Source organism: Monodelphis domestica, chromosome 3 (genome assembly GCF_027887165.1).
Source record: "Monodelphis domestica isolate mMonDom1 chromosome 3, mMonDom1.pri, whole genome shotgun sequence".
Classification (NCBI taxonomy): Eukaryota; Metazoa; Chordata; class Mammalia; order Didelphimorphia; family Didelphidae; genus Monodelphis; species Monodelphis domestica.
In genome coordinates, this window is record NC_077229.1 from 340,818,275 (window position 1) to 340,840,935 (window position 22,661).

The 22,661-nt window shown below is 33.0% G+C and overlaps 1 pseudogene; it reads right to left on the reverse strand.

Annotated features, from left to right (window-relative positions):
- Window positions 1–785: 785 nt before the first annotated feature.
- The window catches only part of LOC130458103 (dual specificity protein kinase CLK1-like), a 93,181-nt pseudogene continuing 71,305 nt past the window's right edge, over window positions 786–22,661 (reverse strand).

The following is a 22,661-nucleotide window of genomic DNA, read 5'->3' on the forward strand; positions in this document are numbered from 1 at the left end:
CATAAAGCAGACAAACACATCTAGTAAACATTCATCTCCCTGTTTTATGCTTTACCTAATATTAGGACCAGGGCTTGTCAAGATTCTTGTAATATCAAGGAATTTTGTAAAGTTTTGTGATATATATGAGAAAGACCTTATGAGTGAAGAATCTTTAAGGTGGCATTTCATTTTACTGAATTAAATACTCTATTTTTTTAGTCAACAGACAATAAGTATGGTGAAAATTTGTATTCCCTACATCAATCAAAAATGTTATGGTGAAGAGGGACTCTCTTCAAGATCCTCATTAAGAATGCTTTCATGGGGCAGCTAGGTTAGCTCAGTGGATTGAGAGCCAGGCCTAGAGATGGGAGGTCCGAGGTTCAAATCTGGCCTCAGACACTTACCAGCTGTGTAACCCTGGACAAGTCACTTGACCCCCACTGCCTAGCCCTTACCACTCTTCTGCTTTGAAACCAATACACAGTATTGATTCTAAGATGGAAGGTAAGAGTTTAAAAAAAAGGATGGTTTCAATGTAAATACAGATTTATTCTCATAAATTATATATATACATAAGCGTATAGATCAGTTGTTGATGTGCTCTGTTAAAATTTTTTTCATAAATTTATTTAGATACTTAGCAATAAATCAAACTGTTCAAGTAAAATAAATATGGCAGTAATACAAAAATTAATAGTTTTACAAAGATAATACAAAATAATTTAATTCTTTAAAATGTTTTGAATAACACAGTCTACATAATCTCCTTTGGGGAGTGCTATTAATATACTGAACACACATTACATATTTTCTTTATTTAGTGAGAAAAAGAAAGGATTTTTCAAGGCTTCTTTGAGAGTAATTCTTGTTACTCTAACATTTTCTGGATGAGGTCGAAGAGAAACTCATGGTCAGCATCTTAAGAATGTATAAATTCTGATAGTGGCTTACAACTCCATGAAATATATCTGCCAGAAGAACAGTCTTCATCTCAGTCTAATTGGTAATGGTGGAAATATTTTTGGATCCTGGTTTTCTAAATCATAAGTTTTAGTAAAGGTCCTAAAATCCTTTCCATCATTGCCAAATGCTCCTTACTGTCATGTGTAGGAAATATTGTGAATCCCATATAGTGTTCAATGAGAATGCATTTTATACTCCAAACATCAGGTGGTTGAGACCATTCTAGAACTAAAATAACTTCAGGTGATCTTTAATGTTTTGTAGAAGTCAAGATACTATGATCATCATCATCGTATGCTGTACTTTCAAAGTCTATAACTTAAATATCTAGATTTTTTTTTACTGTATGATAATATCTCATTTTGTGATTCTACTCTTCTATGTATTCTGAACTGACTGAACAAATAAAACATTTTCAGGCATTAAGTCAGAAGGAATTAGTTTATTATTTTGCAATTATTTACATATTTGCACAATTGATATGCCATTTTCCTGATGTGATCCATTCCAACGGCAGAAGGCTGCTTTCTTTAATGCAATCATAAGTACTAAGTCTCATAAATTCAAACACAATGCAAATGTAACCAATGTGCTCAAACTAACCAAAATGTGCTGTTAAGACCTATTGAATTCATGTGTTCAAAAACTTGTATTTCTGAATGAGCTATTTCAGAATATTTATACACATTTTTCATTATTTTTATTGCTGAGCATTTTCCTCCCACTTTATGATCAATGTATTCCATGATTTTTCTAGAAGCCCCTTCACCTAAAGTATCAATAATTTCATGTCTTGCTTTAAATGTTTCCTCTCTGACAGATCAGGTGACCCTCCTCCCTATCCTCTACACAAAGTCTTTTTCTTTGGTCATGCTTTACATGTGAACTATGACATGCAATACTGCAGTGACTCTTGTGTTTTCTTTTATGGTGGTTTCTTCCACTTCTACCAGAGGACTTGCTACTGGGGTTGTAATAATCACTTTCCTGCTCTCTGTGATGATAGCCACTTCCTTATCTTTGACAGAATTTTTTTTTTATCACTAGTCTGTCAATTACAGTAATTTCTCTTATTTATAGATCTGGCTTTGAAATTCTGGCATTCATAAAATTTCAAGTGATTTGACTTGGGAATTGCTATGTGATCTCTTCTTTGCTTATGACCACTGATCCTGTCATTCCATTTTCCATGATCCCAACTTTCCCTTTCAAATCAATCAGGATAATTTGTTCTCTTTTAATGTCACATGGATTTGGCCACAGAAATGAACTACAATGTAGTGAAACTAACCTCCCAATTGGGTGGAGCTCCAAAGGACCTCTACCATGTGCGATAGGTTCTGACACCTAGAATGGCTATTTGATGTACTCTTGGTTGCTTTTTTTTAAGGCAATGGCAAATTCCTTGAAGTACTTATTCAGTACCTACTCAGTGTTATACTCGGCTAGGTGATTGGAATACAAAGAAAAATAGCCCCTTTCCTCAAGCATTCTACATATTTCCAGCATTTAACAAAATTATTTATACTATGACTATGTGAAAAGATGGAGAAATATGGGATGGATTGCTATTGCAACAAAAGAATACTGGTCAATGGACTAAAATTCATAAATCAGAGATTGAATGAATTAGTTAAATTGAATAAACCATTGATTTTGTACTTACTACATGCAAAGTGCAATGCACTGGAGATACAAACAGGAAAGTATTACAATTTCTATATTCTAGGAGCACATATTCAAATGGTAGAGACATTTCATATTATATGGAAAGTTTCAGCTGTAAGTCAGGTGGAAAGGTTCCAATGTCCTGACAATAACCCTTGTTTAATTTCATTTCAACTAATCAAATCACATTATTTCAGATGTTGAACCATTTGAGGATCAAGGATTTTGGTAAAAAAGAACTTTCTATTCTGGTTCTTCACTTTTCTGTATATAGTGTCCATCAGGAACAGTTTTTAGGCTCTAACTCTATAGGGGTTTGTTCCTAGATTTATTGTTATAGATACTGGGCTAGAAATATTGTAATTCCCAGGGTGCAGAGTCCTGGGCTGTCTCCATCAAGATCTAAGGGGAACTAGTAGTCAAGGTTGTAGTAATGTTTTGATTTGCCTGACAAATACTGCCTTCTGTCTCTCCTTTTGGTGGACTTCCTATTTTAGTTTGACCAGTTTGCTTAACTAGTCAATGGCATTTAGTTTACAGGTGGTAGAAATGGCTGGAAAGGACTTTAGAGGCCAGTAAATCCAAACTGTCCACATCACAGATGAGGAAACTGAGGTACAGAGAGATTCATTCTCCTAATCACTAAACTGTATTTCCTGAATCTGATTAGAGATCACTGCTGGTATTTTTCTACCCTTAAATTAGTTGTCTTTACATTAGTATCAATGATTTGATCCTGACTATCAAATTTATAACTAAGTCTGAAAGGGATAAGGTACTATAATGGATAGAAATCAGATTTTTACAAAATCTCAAGAGACTGGAACACAGAGGAGTGAAACAAGTAAGACTGAATATTTTATCCAAATATGCAATAGATACAGAGCATTAAATAATGACTTCCCATAGACAATTTTGTATCTGAACTCCATTGAACATATGAGAATGATATGAATAATAAAAAATAATATCAAATTCCTCAAAGCTCACCCATGCCCACAAAGGGAAAGATAACTGTAAATAAGGAACTGACAGTGTAATAATGTGCGATGGAGATTTTGTTTACCTTGTGACCTTCCAGAAGTCAGACAAACTGTTTGGAAATCCTAAAATAGCATCAAATTAGTATCTGGATATACTACTTATTAAGTAAGCATTCAACCATTATAAGTAAGTGCTCCTATGCATCTAAGAAATAGATGTGTAGTCCGAGCGAGCTAGCAAGCCAGCCAGGCTCAGAACCATTGATCAGCATCCTACAGAGGACAGCAGAGAGTAGTATTCTTCATGTTCTGGTGCTATAAGAAGGGAAGGAGACTAGAATAAGCATTTATATAAGCATTTATATAATGGTTACAGTATGCTGGTAGTGAACTAAGTACTTTACAAAATTTTTGGTTGATCCTTACAACAACCCTGAAAGGTAGGACCTATTATTATCCCCATTTTTGAATAGAAAAAAAACTGAGACAAACTAGATAAAAAAACCTGCTCAGGGCCACAAGGTACTCAGTATCTGAGACCATATTTGAAATCAGGTCTTCTTGACTACAGGCCTAGTGTTTTATCTCCTGGGAAGACAACAGGCATAAGAACAAATCAGAAATAGATTTCTTTACCTCCTAGCAATAGTTTGGTATAAATGATGCTAATCACTGATGCTGGCAAATTGAGAGCAAACATGAATATATGAACATTTTTATTATTTATTTTTATTTTTTAAATTTATTTATTATTTATTTATTTTTATTTATTATTGGCCAAAACTATATCAAAATAAAATTTAAGCATCTATAATATACCATGCACTATGCTAAATCCTGGATTAAAGGAGGAATTCATCTTAAGAAAAATAATCTCTAGTTTAGGATATATAAAAATATTTATACTTGTTTTTGAAGTGGAAAATAATGAGAACCGGGGTGGTACCCATCAACTGGAGAATGGATGAATAATTTATGCTATATTAACATGATGGTATATCATATTGTAATGAAAGAAATGATGAAGGGGGTGGTTGAAGAGAAACTTGAAATCTGTATAAATTGACACAGTGAAAAGAACAGAATGAGGAGAAAAATGAATACATTGACCAAAATTTGGTAAAGTCAAGCAATTGTAAAAGAATTAAAAAATCTGATCTAAATATTAACACTAACCCCAATGAGCAACCATGATTCTAGAGGACTAATGAACTTTTTTAATCACCTTGTGATAAGAGTGGGGAAATTCTCGGAATATATAATGAGACTTTTTTTGTTTGAAATGGCCAATGTCGTAGTTTGTCATGCGGGTTTTGTTTTCCTTTCATTCTGTGTTGGAGTGAAGGAGTTATGAGGAGGGAGAGAATATAGATTTTTGATAACTTAAAAACATATTTTTAAGTAAAAATAAAATGACAAATCTAGTGGAGAATGGTAAATGGGTCTCACCAGGGAAGCCATGAAAAGTCAAGTAAATATGAAAGTCAGCAGAAGCAGGAAAAGGAGCCATACCAGAGAAGATAATACAAGCTTTCATAAATAAACTTTAAGCTAACCAAGAGTGTAAATGAGGTAGGGTCAAAAAACTGTGAGTTATAGTAATTGGGAAACTGAAGCTAAATTTCAGTCTTGGCCTGAAAGAACAGATTAGTATGATCAGTAGCATCCCTATGACAAAAAAAATAAACAAACCAAGAACAGTTAAGTTCTTCCAAGATTCCAAGAGATACTGGTCTGGGCAAAAAAAAAAAAAAAAACAATCCAAGAATTGAAGTTAAATATAATTTGAGTGAGTGGAAGAAAGCCCAATGAAGAAGTGCATTGAGTAACAAAAAGTTTACAAAGAAGTAAACCCAAAAGAAGCTAGTAACCCCAAAACATTTATAAGCAGAGCTTCAAAGGGGGAAATGGTTTGGACTAAAGAACTAAAAAAGTGGCTGGAAGAAATAAAGTAATAAATTGGGAAAAGGAATTACAAATGAAATAAGAAATCAGAAAGAAAAATAGCTTAGACTAAAAGTGATAGCAGACTCCCTGAAAATTAGAATGGAGTAAATAGAGCTCATTGGCTCCATGAAACAATGAAAATATCAGCACAAAGTCAAAATATTTAAAAACAAATAGAATATGTGTGTATGTATAATATGTTATCCACTGCCAATAGCAATTAATCTGAAAAGGTCACAGAGAGAATTTTTAAGAATAATTGAAATCCCTGCTTCATAACCAAATAAAAAGCATGGACCCTAAATTTCAAAAACAATGAAACTCAGATCTCTTGGAACCAGAGAACAAAGTGAAATAGAAAGAATTCACCAATTCCTTTCTGAAAGAAAAATCAAGATGAAACTATACAGGAATGCCATAGCCAAAATTTTGATAGTGAGTCAGAAAAAAAAGTCCACCACCAGAAAGGGTTAAAGTACCAAAGAAGCCCAGGATTGGCCTCTTACTAGAGACCCTCACCAACAGCACACTGACTAGCCAAAACCAACAACTGCCTTAGTTAGTTACATTGTTAGGAATGAAATATTTGCAAATTTTATCTAGTTCAGGTATTCAATCAACCAAATTTACTAATTACAATACACATGTCATTGATAAAAGAGGAAAGAGGTTTTCTCAGTACAGAGCAGCTGCTGATTCAGTTCCCCTCATGTCCCCCTCTCTCTCAGTACTGATAATCTTCCAGGCAACAACACTCACATAAGGTTAGAGACCCAAGAGATCAGTGGTGATAATGGATTATACATCCCTATACATGGTGCCTGTGGAATTATAGGGTGAAGGAGTCACATACTTACCTATCTATGAATAATCTGTCTGATTCATGACCCTTTTGAGTGCCTGTGTTCCTTTTAGGTACCTCCTCACCTACAAAGTCCTCACAATTCTTGCTAAGATTCAGGACATTCTAAGAAGGAGAGAAAAGTGTAGACTATTACATTCCAAATGTCAAAAGATAAGACTTGCATCCAAGAGTAACTAATCATGAAAAACTAGTTATACTTAATTCTATAAGGGAAAATGGACTTTTTTCTTTTGGTAGTTTTATTTTTATTTTCATGCAAAACCCACTTCCTTATTGGTCATTCCTATAAAAATACACGCATACAAAAAGAAAACCCCAAATAAAACTGAAAATACATTGATATGAAATACTCTGTCCTTTGATCCATATCCATCCAACTTCCACAGTTCTTTCTTCAGAGGTAGATAGCATTCCCATCATGTCTTTCAGGATTGTCCCATATCATTGCATTCCTGAGAGCAGCCAAGTTTTCCCAGTTGGTCATTGTACAATATTGTTACTGTGTACAATGTTCTCCCAGTTCTGCTTCTTTTTTTCTGTGTTAGTTCCAGCAGATCTTTCTAACTTTTTCTGAAATCATCTTGCTTATCATTTCTTATAGGACAGTCTATTGCCAACAGGTACCACAATTTGTTCAGCCAGTCCCTAATTAATGGACATTTCCATAATTTCCAATTCTTTGCCACTACAAAGAAAGTCTACTATAAATATTTTTGTACAAATAGATCCTTTCATTTTTTTTTATTATCCCTTTTACAGATTCAGTAGTAGTATTACAATACCAAACAGTTGGGGGCAGCTGGGTGACTCAGTGGATTGAGAGCCAAGCCTAGAGACAGGAGGTCCTAGGTTCAAATCTGGCCTCAGATACTTCTCAGCTTCTGTGACCCTGGCTAAGTCACTTGACTCCCATCACCTAGCCCTTACCACTCTCCTGCCTTGGAATTGATTCCAAGATGGAAGATAAGGGTTTAATATATATGTATATATGTGTGTGTGTGTGTGTGTGTGTATCAAAGTGTATGCACAATTTTTCCCTCTGGAATGGGTGGATTAGTTCACAACTCCACCAACAATGCATTAGTGTTTCAATTTTACCACATCCCATTCTACATTTATCATTTTACTTTACTGTGATATTGGTCAATCTGAGAGGTGTGAGGTGGTACCTCAGTGTTGTTTTAATTTGCATTTCTCTCATGAGAAGTGATTTAGAACATTTTTTCATAAGGTTATTGATAGCTTTGATTTGTCCATCTGAAAATTGCTTATTCATATTCTTTTACCACAGAATGGCTTGTATTCTTATAAATTTGACTTAGTTCTCTATTGATTTGAGAAATTAGACCTTGGTCAGAGAAATTTGTTATAAAAATTTTCCCCAGCTTGTGACAGTTTTGTTTGTACAAAAGCCTTTTAATTTAATATAATAAAAATTATTCATTCTACATACTATAATCCTCTCTATCTCTTATTTGATAATAAATTCTTCCCTTCTCCAAAGATCTACCAGATAACATATTCTGTATTTCCCTAATTTAGTTACAGTAACATTCTTTATATCTAAACCATATATGCATTGTCCTTATCTTGGTAGAGAGTGTGAGATATTGTTCTATGCCTAGCTTCTGCCATACTGTTTTCAAATTTTCCCAATAGTTTTTGTTAAACATTGAGTTCTTAATCCAAACTCTGGAGTGTTTAGGTTTATAAAGCACTAGGTTGCTAAGGTCATTTAACCTTGTATATTGTACAAACTAATCTATTCCATTGATCTACCATTCTATTTCTCAGCCAGTACCAGACTGTTTTGATGATTGCTGCTTTATAGTATAGTTTGAAATTTGGCCACTTTCCTTCAGATTTTTTTTTCATTAATTTCCTTCATATTCTTGACATTTTGTTCTTCCAGATGAATTTTGTTATTATTTTTTCTTGATCTATGAAGTAACTATTTTGTAGTTTTATTGGTATGACACTGAATGAGTAAATTAATTAGGTATAATTTTATTTTATTATTATATTAGCTCAGCCTACCCATGAGCAATTAATATATTTCCAATTATTAGGTCATACTTTATGTGAAAAGCATTTTTTAACTTGTTCATATAATTCCTGGGTTTGCGTGGCAAGTCAATTTCAAAGTTTTTTACATTGTCTACAGTTATTTTAAAAGGAATTTCTCTTTCTATCTATAGCTGATGAACTTTTTGGATTATATAAAAGTGCTGATAATTCAAGTGGATTTATTTTGTATCCTGTAATTTTACTAAAGAAATGATTATTGCAACTGTTTTTAGTTGATTCTCTACAGTCCTCTAAGTATGCCATCATATTATCTGCAAAGAATAATCATTTAGTTTCCTCATTGCCAACTTTAATTCCTTCAATTTCTCTTTCTTTTCTTATTGCTAAAATTCGTTTTCCTAGTACAATATTAGAGGTGATAATGGGCATCCTTGCTTCACTACTGATCTTATTGGGAAGACTTCTACCTTATTCCCATTACTGATGATACTTGCTGACAGTTTTAGGTACATACTAGTTATCATTTTAAGTAATGATCCATTTATTCCTTTGCCTTTTAGTATTTTTAATAAGAATGAGAGATTTTGTCAGTCTTTTTCTGCATTTATTGAGATAATGATAGTTAGTTTGGTTATTGATGTGGTCAATTATGCTGATTGTTTTACTAATACTAAACTAGCCCTATATTCCTGATATAAATTCCACCTAGTCATACTGAATGATACATGTGATATATTACTTTAGTTTCCTTGCTTGTAAATTATTTGTAATATTTGCATCCATATTCGTTAATGAAATTGGTCTATAATTTTCTTTCCCTGTTTTTGATCTTCCTGGTTTGGATAACAGGACCATATTTGGGTCATAAAAAGGATTTGATAGGATACCTTCTCTGTCTATTTTCCCAAATAGTTAATATAGTATTGAAATTAATTGTTCCTTAGTTATTTGATAGAATACACTTATGAATCCATCTGGCCTTGGAAATTTTTTACTTAGGGAGTTCATTGGTTGTTTGTTCAATTTCTTTTTCTGAGATGGGTTTATGTAAGTATTCTATTTCTTCTTTTGTTTATCTAGGCAAATATATTTTTGTAAATATTATCCATTTCATTTAGAATGCCAAATTTATTGGCATAACTGGCAAAGTACCTCCTAATAATTGCTTCTATTTGCTCTTCATTGGTGGCGAGTTTAGCCTTTTCATTTTTGATACTCATTACATTATTTTCTTCTTTCCTTTCTTTAAAATCAAATAAACCTATGCTCTTTCTATTTTATTTGATTTTTCATAAAATCAACTCCTGGTCTTTTTATTAGTTCACTGCTCTTGCTCTTTTTTATCTCCATAAAATTTTTCTATGGTTAAGAGTTTTTTGTTTCCTCATTTTCCCAGGCTTTTTTCTTGATTTTCACTCTAATCTTAAAAGTGGGTTCTGTTCTGAAGGTAATGAGGGCACTCTCTTAAACTTTCTGGATTTTTGCAAGTTTCAGTTCTTTGAAGGTGGCATGATGGTCTATGGGCTGGAAGCTCTGGAAACTACCACCCACTTCTGATTTAATCACCCCTGAGACTGCTGACTGCTTGGGGGATCTCAGAACACAGTGAGCTACCCTATTCTGAGGTTAAAGTCTAGCCTCAGGCTTGGGCAGGAGCTTTGGGTCTCTCTTTAGGCTGGATCAGGTCAGGGTCATTGTGGATTGCCTTGCCCTGGGGCTTGTTATTTTGCCTTTAGTTTCTGTAGGGTCTTTCTCTGGGCCCAGCTCTGGGCTTTACACTGATCAGGGAGCTGCCCAGGGGCTTGTTCCTCATCCTGGGCTTTCATAGATCAGGTTTACTGCTGATTGCCTTGCTCTGGAATTCTGAACCTTCCCATAGGCTTAGCCTGGAATGTTGAACTTTCTCAAGTGTGTGGGCAGTTGCACTGCTGTTGGCTTAGGAGGGGTTTCTAGGTCTGATCATTAGCTTGGGCCCAGATTAAGAACCTGAAACACTAGGTGTGGAGAGGGAGGGTTTGCTGTTGACTTGCTCCTGTATTCCTTGGTGTGTTCCCTACTCACCCTAATGAACCATGTACTCTCTGCCCACTTTTCAAATTGTTCTCTGCATGAAAGTAGCTTCACAGTCTCTTCATTGGTTCTTTCACCAAGTATTCATTTTGAAGTGTTATTTTAAAGTTGTTTAGAGAGAATCTCATAGTGGTTCCAACTTTCCCTGACATCTTGTCTCCAATCTCTTTACCCCATTAAAAATGGACTTTTCACAGAAAACAGGTGATTCAAGAATTCTTGAAGAAAAGACCAGATCTGAGGAGAAACTCTGAAATGCAAACACTGAAGTCAAAAGAAATCTTGGGGAAAAATATTATTGAACAATTAAAAAGGATCAAATAATAAGGAAATGTTTACATTCTGATGGGGAAAGGGGGTTGGTAAAAGATAAGTTTACAACAGTATCCCAAGATCTTCAAGAGTCACAAAGGATGTTACTTTAAGTAAAGGACCCATATGTGATTTTGTTCTGTTTCTTTTTTGTTTGTTTGTTTGTTTAATTGTTTTTAAAAAGGAAAGAAAGGGTAGGTGAAATTAATATTTAGGAACAAATGAGGTAGAATTGGGAGAAACTATTTCCTATATATGTGGGACATGAGATTATAAAGCCTTAGAGGAAAAGATGGATTTGAACAGGCATTTAGTGACCTCACTTTCAATTAAACAGTATATAATTTGTTATTTGTTGGACACACACAGAAACTCCTGCAGACAGAGAGTCACAATAGCTAAAGAAATGATAGTAACACAATATTCATGCACCTAGAATCTAGGTACTGAAAAGAAAAATGATCAAATTGCAAGGACAAATAATAAAACTATAATTGTTGGAAACCTCAGTGAGCCTTTTTCTTACGCAAATAAATCTACCACAAAGGTAAGGAAGAAGTTAAGGACCTAGTAAAATTTAGGAAAAGTTGTATATCATAGATTTTTGATGAACAGGAATATACATGACAACTTCATGCTAAAACATAAAAGCCTCATAAGCAAATGAAGAAAAGCATAGTAACCACTTACTATAACCAATACAAAGTAAAAAAAAAATAAATAGTTTTTGCAGAAAGGATTAAATGTTATATGGAAACTAAGTAATTTTATCCCAAAAATTAATAGTCTGAAAAATAAATCATTAAAGCAATATAGAATATCATAAAGCAAACTATAAACTATTGGACAAAATACCTTGGAGATGTACCTAGATATTCTCTATTTCTTAGTACTTTTATAAGCAAAAGACAAAATCATATGTGCAAATATTTCTATCTGAAAAAAATGAGATAGAGATATGATGATGATGAATTAATCAATAAACATTTATTAACCACCTTAATTAAATTAAAGGCTTCGTTATGAAAGGTTTTAATTATCAAATGGGACATTGTAACTGACCTTGAAGGTGAGCCACTGGATTTGACTGAGTAAAGGGATAATATGGTCAGGCCTATGTTCTAAGTAAATGATTTTGGTTATTGAACAGTCTTATTTGGAGTAGGAAAAGGAGGCAAGCAGACCCATAAAAATGATGGTGATGATGATGATGATGATGATAGTGTGAAAATTAATTTATCCCAAGTATTCCCATTTAAATAAAAATTTCCTGACATTAGTCTTGAAGCAAAATGGTTCTGTAAAAAATTAATTATAGTCAATAAACATTTACGTGTCTATTATGTGCCAAGAATTAAGTTCCAGGAAAACAAAGAAAGGCAAAAAACAGTCCCTGCCCACAAGGAGTTAACAATTTAAGAGAGAAAATGAAAATGAAAAGGGCAGGAGGGCATGGGGGAAGTTTAACTTAACTGGGGCATGATGAAGTCATATAGCCAGGGTAGGAAAGGATCTGTAGAGGTGGGAGATTCCAAATGGATTTCATCTTAAAGGCTGATGAATTTCTGGAGATGATGAAGTACAGGAAGTAGCAAATAAAAAGGAGAATTCTCCAGGTGCCATGTAAAGAATGAAGGATCTGTGAAGAGCTCTCTTTTGTACATCCTCCACTATTTCCATTTAAAGGAAGGGAAGAGCCCTAGGGGCAGCAGCTTTTTTTTTATAGTTTCTGTCTCTGAACCAATTTCCCGTTTACTCTCCTCACACAGTCAGCATTCCAGCCAAACTGACTTGCATTAAATTCCCTATTCAAAACATTCTATCTCTTATTCCCTCTGTCATTGTAAAGGTGTTGGGTTTTCACAGTCTGTCTAACATGGATAGAGTGCTCTCCTTCCTTTCCTATTCTTCTAAGAAAATCTGGCCTTCTTCATGCATACACAGAATCATAATGGCTAGTGAAATAATAGGAACACAATATATGTGCACCATCACTAAATCCTACATGAGGTCTTTCCTGATCCTCTTTCTTTGTATTTACTCTGTATCTTTTTTTGACTTGTCTGTACACACATTGTTTCTCTTTTCCAATAAAACATAAGGCCCTTCGGGGTAAGAATTAATTAATTTTTGTTTTTGTGACCCCAACTCTCATAATTTCATTTGGCACACAGAAAACACTTTATAAATGGTTGTTGAATTGAATTGAATTGTGTTAAATTGAATTCCAATATAATAATGGTTCCCAAGATTCTAGGATTGTTTTAAATTGGGTTTTTAACAAATATAAATATTTGATGAAACCAGAAATTATATTGAACATAAGATAAAATAACAGACTAGAATGTCTGCTAAGACTGTTCCATTCACCTTTGTATTTGTATTGCCAGATTCTTGCAACTGCTTACTTCCTGCTTAAAAATAAATGTTTTCATTTATTCTTAGTCATCACAGGATTTAGAGCTAACAAAGTTCTTAGAAATAATTTAGTCAAACTCATTTTAGAGATGAGAAAGCTAAGATTCAGCAAGGTTAAAAGATCTATCTGAGGTCATAATGTTATTTATGTTTTTAACCCTTTTTGAGGCTTCAAATTTGTCCCCTATAAAAGAGATTTTTTTAAATTTTTCTATATTATATGTAGATAAAATTTTAATAATCATTTTCTGACAATTTGTGATACATGTTCTTTTTCTCCCTGTCACCACACTCTTCCTCTTCCATGAGATGGCAGATGATATGATATAGGGTATAATATATATGTATATGTATATATATGTATATGCTATCATGCAATGTATATTTCCATGTTCATCATGTTGTGAAAGAAGACACATATTACTTATACTAGAGAAAATTTAATGAAATAAATGAAATGAAGAATAATGTGCTTCTATCTGCACTCAAGCTCCATTAGTTTCTTCTATGGTAGTGGATAGCCTTTTTCATCATGAGTACCTTGGAGTTGCCTTGGATACTTTAAAAAAGAGATTGTTTTTAGTATATTCATTACAAGGTGACTATTTGGAAAGCACTATGTAAATTTAAAACTGTTATGGAAATTCTAACTTGCTATTTTTACACTCAAAGTAGCACAATGAGCAATATAATTGACACAAATACATTTACAAGTCTATGAGAAAAAATACAAGTATGTCTCTTGGTTTTTGTTTATTAATTTTAAAGCCTTATAGACTAGTTTCCTATATTTAACCTAAGTACAAGAAGTTTTATGAAAATTCAATGAGAGAGATTAATTCAGAATGTGATAAATTATATTTTATTTTCCTATTAATTGAAGTACAATAGCAGGAATTGCATTAGAAAATAAAGTGTTTCTCCAGCTAGTAAAATGATCTGAAATGCATATAAACAGTCCTTAATTATAGAAAATATGGATTTTATGATGACAGCAGAAATACATTAATATATTCCTTAGCATGAGAATTTTGCTACAGTAATAGAAATGGTGTATCAAATTTTGATAAAAAAGATGAGAATATTTAGTATAGGTTTTCTCCAAGTTTAAGTATCATTTGACTGTGCTTTTGAAATTCCAAATCAGTATTTAGTATGCATGTTATATCTAAAAGCAATCAAACTGTCTAATACCAATAACAGTAATTCATTACATGCCCTGAACAAGAAGCAATGAAATGAAGCTGATCCATAGGAAAATCCTAGAATCATTTTCTAATGTACATACTATGTTTGTTTAAGAAAGAACACAAATACTTGTCAGAGTGATATGTTCATATCATTCAGTGATATTTAATGATTACCATGTTATATTTAATCAAAAGTAGAAATAATACTGAAGTAATGTCTTCTTCAAATGAATACCCACAAAAGATAGATAGATAGATAGATAGATAGATAGATAGATAGATAGATAGATAGATAGATAGATAGATAGATAGATATAGATATATGTCTGAGGTGAAGAAGGAGGTTATTGAATATAGAATCCTTATATTAGGATAAATTTATTTACAGGAAATAGAGTTTTTGAAATTTTTACTTGGGCAGGCAAAATTAAATTATTGAATTATTAAGAGGCATAATAGAAAAATCCATTATAAATTAAGCATACCTGAGTGATAGCCAGGATTTTCTGAATTCCTATTAGATATGCTTTTTTCTAATACATAAGCTTTTACCTAAGTCTTTCTTGACCCTATTTATGATTTTAGGCTGATTAGTTCTGTTAACCAACCTAATTAAATAAATATGTATTGATTGCCTATTGTACACAGTGTTTACATGTGCAATGTTGCTATACAGAGATATCAAAAGACACTTAAAAAGTACCTTTTTTCTGTTAGAACTGTCCTCAGTCCTGGATGTATCTGTGATATCTTCAACTTGGGAATTTCTTTAGTGTTACAGATCTTAGCTTATCCATGGCAGCTTATCACTTTTTCCTGTGGAGGATTCTGGATGTTTACCTGTTACATCTCTTGATTCGTTTTGCCACGTGATAGTCCCCTCTTCTCTTTATGTCATTCAATTCCTTGATTGTCATTTTCTTCTTTTCCTCAGAGATCCACATTGACTACATGTAATAGCCTACTTATACTCACCATTATGAGGGTACTCATCATATGAGGGTACACCGTAGATGAAAACACACAAAGACAATTGTCATTCTCGGTCACCGAGAGACTACCACTACTCACCATTAGCCTCTCCATTGCTATATGGGATGGTTTTCATTAGTTTTTTGGAAGCAGAATTACTCCATGTCTTAGTCTCCTATGACAACATTAGCAAAACTTTTGTCATAAAAGATGATTCTCTGTTTTTGCGTGAGGTTTGGGAATGGTAAAAAGAGGGTTTCATTTTCCTCAAACCAATAAAGATTGCCCTCCTTCTTGTAGTTATTATCACTTTCTCTCAATGCTCATGGCATTTTGTGTCACCATTTTGTGTCAGGTATACATCTGCTATTGGACTACTGAATAACATCCTAATATGGTTCTCTACTTCTAACATTTACCCTCTCCTACCCACTAAGCAGAGAGCTGCCAAATTCTTTATCATTATACACCTATATTATACACCTTTCATTACAGTGCTCAAAAAAACTTCAATGATTCTTTATTGACTTTAAAATAACATCAAATTCTTCAGGCTGGTATTTAAAGTTCTCTATTATCTGACTGCCTCAATGCTGAAATTTCTATATGTAAAACTAAAACCAAGTAAAAGATTCACATTAAAAGGATATTTTTCATGCTTGATATGCTTTTGGACTAGGCAGGAGTTGTGTTTCACCTGGGAACCATTTACCATTTCAGAGAGAATCTCTTCCATAAGCAGTTTAATTTTAGAAGTCTTTTCCTGGTACAAGTGATTAGAAACTTGCCAACTGGACATATACTGTTGCCCAGACCATTCATATCACTTGTGATACATCCAATATCTCTTCTTACTGACTTAGTGTTGTTTTTTTCTTCCAATCTGCCCTAAATTCTCTTCACTATCTGTTTGACTTTTTTATTCCAGATGAATTCACTTTTATTCCAAATAAACTCATTTTAAGTTCTATGTGAATGCTTATTACAGATTGAGCTATTTCATTCTCTTTTGATCTAGGTTTTCCACCTTTTTATGACAGATTTTCTCTAGGCAAAATTCCTATACTCATGACAGCCCTAATCTCCTCTGTGCCTCTCTATTCTTATCAGGTCCCAACAAAATCCTAAAGCTGTCTTAAACATGTATTGCCATTTCTGCCACCTGGCTTGCTGTGCCTATCTCTTGTCAGCTTCTATTGAAAGCTCTTGTGGTCCCCTCCTATTGCTGGCTCAAAAGTAAAGACCTTGTCTGAGTTTAGACATTACTGAGGACTTGGAACTAATGTTTGTGTATGTCTATAAGTATACCAGTGGCAAATTGGGCTCCCTTTCTGTAGACTTTGCTTTTATTGCTCCCTTATCCCTCAGAAACTCAGAAATCTTTTTAATTTCCTCCAACAACTCATCCCAAAAGGTATTATTCAACTCATTCTTTCATTCTAGGCTGGTCATTCAGTTCAGGGCACCAAGCCTCCCTTCATTCTGAGATATCATAGTTTATGAAAGTTTCATCATTTCCCACTCAACTTCCAGATAATATTTCATGCATTCAGATTTTTAGTTTGGTTGGTCAGGTTTTATGATTTCATTGATATAGGAAAAATGAGACAATGTCTTCTGTCAATAAATATTGGCATCCATTCTGAAATTTATAGTCTTCAACAATCATCCAGCACTTGAAAAGTAAATTTATTTGTCCAAAGTTAAATAGCCAGTATATGAAGATACATGTTCTCTAATATGAAGTTTCTATCAACTTTCCTAAATTGAGCTGGGAAGAAATTTTGTTCCCTAAAAACATCAAGGGGCCTTCCTGATTATCTCTCCTTTATAGCAAGATTAATAAAGATGTATTGTATGATAACACTTGTACAACATATATCATATTACCTTTTGTCTTGGGGTGAGGGAGAAGTGGTGAAGAGGAAGAAACCATGAATTTCAAAATGTCAGAAAATTATTATTAAAATTGTGTCATGTAAAAAAATTAAAGAAAGTTATCCTGTGGAATCACAGCTTTTTCTAATTACCTATAGAGGTTCTACTTTTCTAAAACTATGCTCCAGGAGAACAACAGTATCTAAAAAACATAAATCCAGGATGTTTCCATCAGGTTGATCCCATCTAAAGTTGAATACTATTCCTATTTGCCCTCCAATGTGTAGTAGCATTGCTATTCTGCAGACTCAACCATCACTAATTGCTTTAGCCTGCTTATAGGACCTCCTAATAGTCTCATGGAAGGAAGTTCAATTAGCCTAAGCTGAATAGAGTCCATTATTAATAAGATAGATGATAAATGAACCCATGAACTAATAAAAAAAACTCAGACCAAAGATTTTAGACCAACTAAAATGCATTGTCATTTTTGCATGTATTGAAATTCCTTTCAAGGATCATGATAAAGGGGGTAAAATGTGGTATGTTTTTATTTAAAATACAATTCAAAAAATATAATTCAAATTTCACAAGGTAAGATATCACTGGATAAAAATTCCATGTTGTGTCTCTCTTTTTTTTTTAAGATGTAATTTCTATTAATTGGCTCTCATTATGGATAGACTTATCTCAATAATTATAGTCAATATTTATTTGATGCATCTTAAAATGCTTTACATATACTATCACATTTGATCCTGAGAACAACCTCTATGGTGTTGGTACTATTATCCCTTTTTACACTTGAGAAAACTGAGCCTAGAAAGTTTGTTCCAGGGTCACATGGCTAATAAATATCTAAATGAATATTTGAATTCAATTCTTTGATTCCATGGATAGCCCTCCACACAGAAGATTTTAGCAGGAGAAAAACATCTAAGAGGTATATGGTATGTACTTTCAGAGTGTTCTATAAGCTTGCCACTAATTAAAGCTGATCCATGGATATATTTTATTAGTCTTGAATGAACATCAACAATTAAGCTTCTGCATTTTTGTTTTCTTTTTAATTAATTGATTTTTTCAGGAAACACCAGAAAATTGATGACAGAATTAATCAGTGATTCAATTCTTTCTTGCCTCATATTTGAGATAATGTTATTAAATGTACTTAGTATGGTAAAAAAAAATAACCATAATAATGTCAAGATCCTTACATCATCAGTAACATCATCCTTATAGAATTAAAAGCAGAGAGGACATTAAAGATCATCTAGTACAACTTGTATAGATTGAGAAACTGAAGTCAAATGAGGATAACAAATAAGTATTGAGATTGTTCCAAGAGAAGCAATAATATTTTATAATCATCCGACCTGGAAGACAAAAATCAAACTGAGGGCAAAGGAAGGAAAAAAACTTTAAAATTATAAACTACAAGAACATTCCTGATATCTTAAGTGAAGAATTCACACAGGCACACAAGACTAGGGAAAGAATCCTTGTGAAAAGCAGCAAAATGCTGTGGAATGAGGACTGAGCTTGAAGCCAATGGGCCCAAGTTTGATTAAACTCAGCAATTACCAATTTGCCCTTAGGCAGGTGACTCATAAACTCTGGATCTCTTTCCTCCTCTATAAACTGAAGGAGGCTGAACTAGATGACCTGTGAACTACCTTTCTGATTTAAATCAATGACTCATTGCTTTTTGATATTGTGGTAACTTTGTGCTAAATATAAAAGGAATTTCAAAAGACAAATTCATAAGTTATCCACAATAAAATTTCCTTACATCTCACTTGTATAGGCAATTTTTCTGAGTGATCCCTCTTGGTCCAAGACTTTGATTATCCAATTTTAAAATGATGAATTTTTTCCCTCTTTTATTAAAGAAAAAATAAGGAGAGAGACTTTCATGATTTTATTTCAAAATATTTATATTCTTATAACAACCTATCAAATAAGTGATATCTAATATATCTTTAGTTCTTGTGTTGGTTTGGGTTTTTTTGTTTGTTTCTTTAAGTCTTAATGGGGCAACTAGGTGATTCAGGAAATAGAGAACCAGGCCTGGAGTCAAGAGAATCTGGATTTGAATATGATCTCAGACATTTCCTAGCTGTGTGTCCCTGGGCAAGTCACTTGACCCCAATTGCCTTATTGCTCTTCTGCCTTAGAAGGTAAAGGTTTAAAAAAAAAGTCTTGTCCTATAGGCATGAAAGAAATGATTTAATTAATAAATATTTGTTATTATATATTTATATTTTATCAATTATATAATAAATAACATATGTACATGTAGTAATTAATAACTATTATATTATACATATTTACCTTTCTTGTGTTTTTCTTATTTGCTAAATTTTAAGTCAAGAGTTCTGATCATCTTTTTTTTTTTTGCAGGTGAAAAGAAGATGACTTGATCGCCCTTATATATGAGTGCCATTGAATCACATTCCCTGGGGTGGGGATAGGGGGGACAAGAATATTTTATAATGGGTCTCATTTGAGAAGGGGGAGGGAGAAGGTATAAATAAAGGACTATGAAAACTTTAAAGTCTGTCCTAAATATAAGATTATATTATATTTCTATCATATTTACCCATGCAGATTGGCAATTCTTCTGTCACTTAGTGTTAGTTGTTTTGGGGCACTGAAAGATGAAGTTAATTGCTCATTGCCACATATCTTGTATGTATCACAGGTAGGGCTTCTACCTGGTCTTCTATATGCTAGATTTTGTTTACTATTGAATGTCCATCTTTTCTCATTATTATTAGGTTGTCTTATGTTCTAATTTCATCTGTGGATTAGCTATAACTTTGGGCTATTTCTTTTGACTTTATAACTACAGATATTTATTTTAAATGATTAATTTAAAATAATTTTTAAAATATTTTCTAATGGTATGGTTAAAATGTAACTACCATAAAACAAGAGATTTCTCTCTCTTGTTAATCTATTAATACAATCTATCAGAATTTTGCCATTTATTTTCAAAACCAACTTATAATTTTCCTGTCTGTGCTACAGACTTTTCTAAATCAATCTTTTCTGAAAATCCTATGACCCTTAAATTATCTCTACAAAATTGACTTCAGTCAATAATTTTCAATTGTATAGAATTCTTGTGTTTTTGACATACTTTATTTTGCCAAATGTTCTTCAATTTCTGTATTTTTAAGTTCTAAAATTTTCATTTGTACTTTTTATGTTTTAAAAATATATTTATTTAGATTATTTTTCCATAGTTACATGATTTGTGTTCTTTCCCTCACTTTTCCCTTCCCCCTCTCCCAGACCTAATGAACAATCCCACTGGGTTATATATGTATCATTGTTCAAGGTCTATTTCCATATTATTAATATTTGCAATAGAGTGATCATTTAAAGCCAGAGTGATCATTTAAAGCCAGTGTGAACCATGTGATGGATCATATGTTTTTTTTCTTCTGAGTAGAAACTCTCACAGTTCTTTCTTTGGATGTGGATGGCATTCTTTCTCATAAATCCCCCAGGATTGCCTTGGGTCATTGCATTGCTATTAGTAGAAAAGTCTGTTACATTTGATTGTACCACAATGTTTCACTTTCTGTGTACAATGTTCTTCTGGTTCTGCTCCTTTCCCTCAGCAGCAATTCCTGGAGGTCTTTACAATTCACATGGAAATCCTCCAGTTCTATCATTCTTTTCAGCATAATAGTATTCCATCACCATCAAATATAATTTGTATTCCCCAATCACTTTCCAATTTTTTGCCACTATAAAAAGTGCAGGTATGAATATTTTTGTACAAGTATTTTTCCTTTTTATCTCAATGGGATACAAACCCAGTAGTGGTATTGCTGTATCAAAGGGTATGCAATCTTTTAAAGCCCTTTGGACATAGTTCCAAATCGCCTTCCACAATGGCTGGATTAATTCACAATTCCACCAGCAATACCAGCAATAAAAATAGTGTCCCAATTTTGTCACATCCCCACCAACATTTATTATTTTTCCTTTACTGTCATATTGGCTAGGTGTGAAGTGGTACGTCAGTGTTGTTTTGATTTGAATTTCTGTATGAGAGATTTAGAATACTTTTTCATGTGATTATTGATAGCTTTGATTTCTTTATCCAAAAACTGTCCATTCATGTCCCTTGATCATTTGTAAATTGGGGAATGGCTTTATATGTTGTACAATTGACTTAGCTCCTTATAAATTTGAGAAATTAGACCTTTGTCAGAGCTTTTTGTTGTAAAAGTTTTTTTTTCCCCAATTTGTTGGTTCCCTTATAGCTCCTAGCTGTATTCTGCCATGCTTCCAGTTTATTTCTCAACACACCTGCCAAACATCCAGACTTCCTACTTGCCTTGACTTATAACCCTTTTTCTCCACTCACTAACTCTCACATGTCACATCTCAGGAACCAACAATAGTTTCTTAAGTTGCCTGGACCACCCAGGGGGGAAAGTGCCTGTGGAATGATATGTTTGGACTTTCATTGCTTCCTGTCTCATTGGTTCTTTTTTTCTGGTAGCCCATCTATCTCAATTTACTTACTGGTATTTGGCCTCCAAGGATGTCTTTAAATCTACATGGGGAAAAAAAAAGACATTTACTTTAGACACCATAGATCTGACAGGAATAGTATTCTATGTTCACCTAATTTGTTTATTATTTCTCTCTTTATATTTAAGTCATTTACCCATTCTGAATTTATCTTGGTATAGAATATGAGATATTGATCTAAACCTAATCTCTCCCATACTGTTTTCCAATTTTCCCAGCAGTTTTTGTCAAATGTGGGTTCTTGTCCCAAAAGCTAGGATATTTGGGTTTATTAAACACTATCTTGCTGAAGTCATTTACCCCAAGATGCACCCTTCTATCTCTTATTTAGTACCATATTATTTTGATGATCACTGATTTATAATATAGTTTGAGATTTGATAACACTAGGCCTCCATCCTTCACTTTTTAAAATTAGTTTCCTTGATATTCTTGATCTTTTGTTCTTCCAAATAAACTTTGTAACATTTTTTCTAAATCTATAAAAAAGTTTTTTGGTAGTTTGATAGGTATAGCACTGAATAAGTAAATTAATTTAGATAAGATTTTCATTTTTATTATATTAGCTCATGCTACTAATTAGCAATTGATGTTTTTCCAAATGGTTAGATCTAGTTTTATTTGTACAAAGAGTGTTTTATAGTTATGTTCATATAATTACTGCATTTATCTTGGCAAGTACATTCCCAGATATTTTATATTGTCTACAGTGATTTTAAATGGAGTTTCTCTTTTTAACTCTTGCTGTTGGGTTTTGTTGGAAACATATAGGAATTATGATGCTTTTTGTGAGTTCATTTTATACACTGCAACTTTGCTAAAGTT